The sequence below is a fragment of the Pteropus alecto genome, unplaced genomic scaffold (assembly GCF_000325575.1).
Source record: "Pteropus alecto unplaced genomic scaffold, ASM32557v1 scaffold125, whole genome shotgun sequence".
NCBI classification, from domain to species: domain Eukaryota; kingdom Metazoa; phylum Chordata; class Mammalia; order Chiroptera; family Pteropodidae; genus Pteropus; species Pteropus alecto.
This window is the reverse complement of record NW_006436888.1, coordinates 4072524-4080832: the sequence shown is the minus strand read 5'-3', so window position 1 is coordinate 4080832 and position 8309 is coordinate 4072524.

Genomic DNA, 8309 nt, shown 5'->3' with positions numbered 1-8309 from the left:
CCATCTCTCCATCCATCTATCCATCCATCTATCCATCCGTCCGTCCATCCATCCATCCATCCATCCATCCATCCATCCATCCATCCATCCATCTATATGTATTATTTTTGTTTTGTTTTGAGAGGACATTGCAGACCTGATTACCCCACAGTCCCAAATACTTGTGGTATACATACTACAAGAACATTATATTATATAACTACAGTACTTTAAAAAAAAAATCAAAACCAGGAAGTTGATGTTGATAGAATGCTGTTATGTAATCTGCAGGCCCCATCCATCCATCCATCCATCCATCCACCCATCTATATGTATTATTTTTGTTTTGTTTCGAGAGGACATTGCAGACCTAATTGCCCCAGAGTCCCAAATACTTGTGGTACACATACTACAAGAACATTATATTATATAACTACAGCACTTTTAAAAAAAATCAAAATCAGGAAGTCGATGTTGATAGAATGCTGTTATGTAATCTACAGGCTTTATTCAGATCTTGCCAATTCTGTCCCTAACATCCTTTATACAAAAGACAAACAATTTTTTTCTGGTCCAGGATCTAGTACAGAGGGACATGTGGTACATAGTTGTCACGCCTCTTTTGACTCCTTTAATCTGGTCTTCGACCTTGCTTTGTCTGTCATGACCTTGACAGTTTTGAAGAGCACAGGTTGTTATGGGCTGAATTGTGTTGCCCCGTAAATTCATATGTTGGAGCCCTAACCCCGATACCTTGGGAATTCGATTCTATTTGGAGACGAGACCTTTAAGAGGGTGATTAAGTTAAAGTGAGGCTGTGAGGGAGTCCGCATCCAGCCTGGCCGGCGGACTTATAAGAAGAGGGGATTTGGGCACTCAGAGAGACCCCCGGGGATGTGCGTGCACAGGGCAGAGAACTCGTGGGGACACAAGGGAGAAGGCGGCCATCTGCAGGCCAAGGAGAGAGGCCCCGGGGAACACCAAACCGTTATCTAGAACTTTCGGCATCCAGACTGTGGGAACGTAAATTCCTCTTGTTTCGGCTGCCCTATCCGTGGTGTTCTGTTGTGGCAGCTCTAGCACAGTGACACAGGGGTCAGTAACTTTGTAAACCATCCCTCAGTTTTGGTCTTAGCTTATTCTTGCCATCCCAGAGACTTCTAGATGCTTCCTCCAACAAAAATAAAAAGCTCTTCCTATGCGCCAGCCTGTGCTCAGGGCGTTGCGGGCATGACCCTCAGAACAGCACATTGAGGCAAACACCATTATTACACTCATTTCGCGAATAAGGAAAAATGAGCCTGGAGGGATTAAGGTCACCCCGCTAGGCGTAGAGAAGCTGGGTGGTTTGTCCCCAGAGTCTGTGGGTCCAGGAACCGTAAATTAACTTGAGCAAATCTATAAAGCACAAGGAAAGGAGTGTGCCACCGTAAATCAGGGGCAAAGGACACATAGTTTGTCTCCGATATGGGGCCACATATCTGCATTTCAAGGCTCAACCCCGCTTCTCATGATGTGACTCTTGGAACTGTCCCCTCCCTTCACCCATTGGCCTTTTTTTTTCCTTTTTTTTTGAACCTATTGGAATAATAACTATTATTTCTTGGGGATCTACTATACACTAGTTTCTGTTCTAGTAGATTTCACGATGTAATTCATCTGATGCTCACAGCAACCCGATGTAAGAGGCAGGTACAAACCCAATTTACAGATAGAGAAATTGAAGACAGAGGTGCAATAACTTGTTCAAATCTTGCATCGGACTGGGAGCTTCTGGAGGGTATGAACTGAGCAGGCTTCTCGGGTGCGTGACCTACGCAGTCACACTGACCCCACCCTTAAAAGGCCCCATGCAGGGTTAACGCTCCACTGTTCCCATCTCAAAATCCTTCATCGTTTTTGAACAAGGGGAAAGCCTTTTCACTTTGTGCTGGGCCCTAGGGCAGTAGCCAGTCCTGAGTCTGGTTAACAAGAGCTTGCACTGTTTCGGCTCTGAGCCCAAGGGAGATGGATGTCAGAGTGCCAGGGACATTTTATTGCACGTTTATTTACACGTTGGTCTCCTTCCCCGGTGAGTGTGTGTGGGTAGGGGGGTCAGGAATGGCGTCTGAGTTATCTGGTGTTCTCAGTACCTAGCGCAGAGATTGCCACTGTGGAGATGGGCAGGAAATGTTCGCTGAATGAACTAATAAATGAACCAACTCTTGATTCAACCAAGACAAAGGAGGGCCCGATGCCAGGATGGAGGTTTGCCCCAAGGCTGGCCTGGGAGCAAAGAAACCACTTGCCACCTTCTGCCTCTCTTCCTACCCGGATTCAGACTTTCAAATTAGCCCGGTGTCCACAGATGTGACAGCTTAGGGAGAAGGGAGAGAAGAATGATCTGGAAAGGAAAACTGCACCTGTGAAGGAAACAAAGCCTCCGTTGTGGTCAGGGGAGTGTGCGGGGCAGGGAGGTGCTGGCTGCTTTGCACACGAACGGGAGCTGGTTTCAGAGAGCCCAGTCAGTGTTCCCAACCGGACTTACACAGCTGCTCCTTTGAGAAGGCACAGAAGCCGCCCAGAGAGGTACCCTGATGGTCAGGGGCTCGATCAGCCGGTCCCTCCTCATGTCTACCCGTCTCTCCAGCCCCGGTTGAATGCCACCTCCTCCCAGAGCCCTCCTAGGTTTCCCCTGGGCAGAGTGGCTTATCCCATCCTGTGTTCGGCACCCTGGGTTTCTAATGAATTTAGAATGATGGTTTGGGACTCCTTTCACAGGAATCGATCCCCAAGAAGCTGAGGACGCAAACAATCAACCTGTACATTCGATTCCAGCAAAAAGATCTCACAAGTAGAAATGTTTGCAACCTACCCAACCACCCAACCCTCCAGCTCTACAAGTCTGGAGTGGAGGGTTGCCTCCGTCGCCTCCTCTGAGTCTGTGCTCAGGGGAGTGTGTGGGGCAGGGAGGTGCTGGCTGCTTTGTGCTCAGGGGAGTGTGCGGGGCAGGGAGGTGCTGGCTGCTTTGTGGTCAGGGGAGTGTGCGGGGCAGGGAGGTACCTCCTCACCTCCTCAGTGAGGCCTTCCTGGCAGCCCCGTTAACCTTGTGACACCACCCGGCTTGCATTCTCCACCCCACACTCTCTCTCTCCTTCTCCGCCTTATTTTTCTTGGTAGCACTGCTTAATTTACTTACTGTACTTACGCTGTTGTCTATTTATCGTTTAGGTCCTTTTGTTGGAAGTCAGCTCCCAAGGGCAGGACTTTGCCATCATCACCATGTGTCTCAACTCCCAGGACAGGGCCCGGCCCATAGTAAGTGTTCAATAAATAGTTATTGGGTAAGTCGACTCCCATTATACAGGTGAGGAAACTGAGTCACCAGGCCAAAGTGATGTAGCTGGTGAGGGGCAGTCAGTCCTTCGTTAAAAACCCACGAGGTTTAAACATGGAGTTCCCATATGAGCCAGCAATTTCACTCCGGGTCATACAGCCACGAGAAACAAAAACACATGTCCACACAAAACCTTATACATGACTGTGCATGGCAGCATTTCTCACCACAGCCAAAAAAGTGGAAACCACTCAAATGTCCATCGACCGATGAGTAAAAGAAAAATGATATATCCATACGATGGAAAACTTAACCATAAAAAGAAATGAAGTCCGATACATAATGCTACGGCATCGATGAATCTTGAAAACACGAAGCCCAGTGAAAAAAGCCGGCCATTAAAGACCACATATTGTATGATTTCACTTATCTGAAATGTCCAAAATAGGTAAATCCATACATAAAGAGAGAATGTAGTTAGCGGTTGCCTGAATTTGGGAGGAGGTTGGGGAAAAATGGCAGAGTGACAGCTCAAAGGTATAGGGTTTCTTTTGGGGGCGATGAAAATGTTCTACAGCTGATTGTGGCGATGATTATAACACTCTGTGGATACACCGAACCCCATTGAACTGCACACTCTACGAGGGTACATTGTATGGCATGTGAATTATATCTCAGTAAAGCTGTTATTAAAAAAAGCCCTGGATTTTGGAGGGGTAAGATGTCCAGCAAAAGCAGGCATAGACCCTTGCCTCCACCTTGAGGACGTGGGTCTTGTTTGTTTTAAGCTCCATCTGGGGTAGGCAGGATCCCCTTCTTAGGGGTTGGCACCCTGAGCACTCGTGTCGATGCTTTGTACTTTTTAAAAGCCTGGGTGGCAGCCACGCCGCTTCAGATCCTACTGTGGTGAGCTGCAAGTTGTCCCCGCAAAAGATGCTCCATGTCCTAATCTCCAGAAGGTGGCCTAAGTTGGGAAAAGGTCTTTGCAGATGTAATTAAGCTAAGCGTTTAGATCATCCTAGATTATTCTAATGGACTGTAAATCTAATAACAAGTGTCATTATAAGAGACAAGAGATACACAGAGAAGAGAATAAGGCCCCGCGGTGACAGAGGCAGAGATTGGAGTGATGCTGTCACAAGCCAAGGAACAGGTGGAGCCCCCAGGAGCGACTCCCCTCTGGAACATTTAGAAGGAGCGTGGCCCCGTCCACACCTCGACTTTTGGACTTTTGGCCTCCGGAATTGTGAGAGAATAACTTTCCGTCGTTTGACGCCAAGTTGGTGGTCATTTGTTACAGCCGCCCTAGGAAATTAGCACACCTGCCTCCTCCACGTACTGGCTGCCGTTTCTGGAACATGTCTCTTTGCGCTCCTGAGTCTCGGGTTCCCCATGTGTGGAACGGGGACACCTGTCAGTGCCTATGTCGGGGTGTGTGTGAGGACTCGAGATGATATGGGTAAAGCTCTTAGTGAAAGGCCTGGTAATCCCCAAGGATCCCTCCCCGCCAGCGAGCATTTAAGGTTCTATCGCCAAAGAGTCCCGGTCCCGATCGGTTCTGTCTCCCTACAGGGCCACCAAGGAACTTCAGAAGCCACCTCCCAGCCCCCCACCCAACACCAGCTTCCACTACCGTCTGCCCGACTTGAGGGAGGACTCGGGCTCATCAGGGGCTCTTAAGGCTGTGTTATAGGAAATGGTGCTAAGGACCCCTTGCGATATCATTTTTTAAATCCCATTAAAGGCAAGGCAGGATCTCACAGTGGTCAGATGCCTTGAGTTTAGAGTTCTTGCTCTGCGATTCACTTGCTGTGTGGCCTTGGGCAAGTTAATTAGCCTCTCTGTGCCTCAGTTTCCTGACCTGTAAAACAGGCATGACGTCCGTTACGCTACCACCCTTCAGCGGTGGTGCATGCTTAGCTTGGTGCTAAGGAAGGCTGTGTAGTCGTTCAAGAAACGTCAGACTCCATAAGGAGGACATTCCTTTGAATTTTAAACCTAAGTAAGTTTCCACTTGAGAGAAAAACTGCCTCTTCACTTCTTGCCCCGACCCAGCCACAGAAGGCAGCTGGTCCCCCGGGGAGAGTTCTCCGCAGGATTTCCCAGCCAGCACCGTGGAAGGCTGGGAGAAGCCAAGTGCCTTGGCCTTTGCCCCCAGGGGGCCTCTGGAAGACACACCCAGCTTAACGGTGCAAGCCCTTCCAGCAGGGATAAAAATGCTGTGCTGGCCCAGAGCGCAAGCCACCAATCTGTTTTCTCAAGGGCGCCACCCTCTGAATTCCTGGAATTCTTGGCTAAGGGCAGTGTCCTCAGGGGGGTCTGTTCCAGGGCTGGGTCAGCTGGGCTGATTTACATGGCAGGGGGCTTGGACCGCAGCCCAGGGAGTGGGATGGGGTGGGGAGGGGACACCCAGAACGAGGATTTCCACTGTCCCGTGAGGCCAGGGCTTCCTGGTCAGGCTTAGCCCCACTTCATCTTCCTTAGTAGCTGGTGTCTGGAATTTCTCCCTGTGCAGGGATGCGGGGGTGGGGGGGAGCATGGGCAGGAGCAACCATACCCCCACCCCCACCCCCAGCACACCCCAGTAAGGCAGCATCAGTCCTGAGGGTCCTGGCCTGGGGAGTGAAGGACCTTGGGCCCTTCAAAGTGGGGGGAGCGAGTTCCTGGATGCTGCTGGCTGAACGTCCGTGAGATTTCAGCAGGTTTCAGCCTCCCTGAACTCCAGTTTTCTCACCAGTAAATTAGAGTTCAAAACATTAGCCCTAGCACTGGAAGGAACTCTAAGCTCTCACCTCGCTGTGCTTGGAGTCCCCAGGAGAACCTGAGGGTGTCTGGAAAAGACAGGATGAGGCCAGAGGTGGCCAGGACGTCCTGTCCTTAAGACTCAGTGGGAACCTAGGCTGGTTGTGTGGGAAAAGCTCCGATCTGCCACCCAGATGCCCCCTGTGTGGTTTCTCCCTCTGGAGTCTGCGTTTGGGAATGTTGGTTCAACACCCTGCCGTGATCACTGATGCTCCACGTGTCCCCCAGTGTTTAATTCTGGAAAGGTGCTTACCCACTGGTTCAGGTGTCACGCCAGCTTCAGAGAATACCTCCGTGTGGGGCGCTGGCCTTGGAAGTCCTGGAAGGTGAGCCTCCATCCACCTGTGCGTCCATGGGTTCATCTGTCCACCTGTCTGTCTATTCATCAGAGGAGGTGGACTGAGTCCTTCTATTTCCTGCTCTGTAAAGGTGGGCAAGCTGGGTGATCTGGGCCTCAGAGTCTTCATCTGTAAAGTGGGGATGATGTCAGTACTTACTTCTTGGGGTGGTTTTGGGCATAAACAAATATACAGGTAAGGGACTGCACGGCTGTGTCTGGCTCGTAGCAGGGATCTTATTTATTATTATTGTTGTCATTATTGTTGCTGTTGTTATTATGTTGCTATGGGAACCTGCATGAAATTAACACACAGTGTCAGACACTTGAAGGAAACCACCTTTGTGGGTGATCTTGGGAAGCTGACACTATCTTGCACCAATCTTGCAGAGTCTATTTCATCTCTGGTGGCTGTTGGTGGGACCTATGCTTGGCAGTCCTAGGTAAACGCCAACTGTTTATTACTGGCATTACTGTCTTGAGCGCCTAGAGGTCTAGCCAGGAGCAACCCCACCTGACGTGTCCAACGGCCTGTGCTTCCTCATTACCTCTGGCTTTGGAAATTTCAAGGTGACATTGCATACGCCCACTGCTGTCCTCACAGCTCCCTGAGGTCTAAAGTTCTCCACTTAAGCTATATTCAGTCTCAGTGAAGCCACGAGGGGTGGAGATCACGGGAAGACAAGAATCTGGAAGTTAAAACCCCAAAGCTCTGAGCTCTCCATGTCCTGTTTGTCCCCTAGAGACTCTACACGGGGAGGAAGGAAGGATATATCAGTTCAGATTGTGGACTCAGGCTCGAACTGCTTAATCACATCCCTACTCTGACGCTGATTGGTCCAGGGCTCCCCTCTTTGAGCTTCTCAGTTTCCTCATCTGTCAAGTGGGGATAATGATAATACAAACCCCATGGGCTTTTAGTGAAGAGTAAATGAGATGATATTCTTAAAATATTTGGCACATGCCTGGCACGCAGTAGTTGCCCAGAAAATATTATTCTTCAGTAGGTTCACCCCCTTCCTTCCTCTCCAGATACAACCTGGCAGCAGGTTTGCTGACCTCTCTGAGTCTAGCGCCTTCCTGCCCCCACTTCCTGGCTTCTCCGCCCTGGGTGGGAGCCCTGCCCTGCCCTGTCCGGGACGCCCAGCAGGAGCACATGCCAGAAGGCAAGCGCCAGCGTTTGCAGGGTCCTGCTCCTGTCCCACGCCCCGCCCACACCTCTTGCCACCGGCAGCCCCGCAACCCCTCTGCTTCCAGCTGGAAGCTGTTCACTCGTCTGACTAGTTACTTACACCGAACTTACACGACAGGGGTGCTCAGAAAGCAGGAAGTCTGACCAAACGTCTACCGCGGCGTGTCGCCTTATTTCATACGAAGAGGCGCCCTCGTTCCCACAGTGCAGATGAGGAAACTGAGGCACAGAGGGGTTAAGTAGCTTGCTCAAGGTTTCAAATACAGCCAGCGGAAGAGTTTGGTACAAACTCTGGTGGACCATCCCGGAGCGCACCAGGTCATGTTAAGCGCCCTCTGTTCGATAATAGGGCTATTGTGCAGATTAACTGAGAGTATAAGTCCAGTGCTCAGCGCAGTTCTCGTCACAGTTCTTGTCACATTAGTAAGGGCTCTATAGAACTTAACGCTATAATGACAATAACAATAGCCGCAATTATTATTGCCCTTGCCCATTTCCCAACGCTCCAATGGAAGATCACGGAGGAGCGTTAATCGCAGGACCCGCATATCGCAAAGGCTAGGAGACTGTGTCCACTTCCTCCCTACCTTCTGCCCTCCTCCTCCCACCTCTGAGTTGACAGTAAAACCCCAAGGTCATGGGCAGGCCTGATTGTAATGCAGAAACGCAGAGTTCCATTAAGT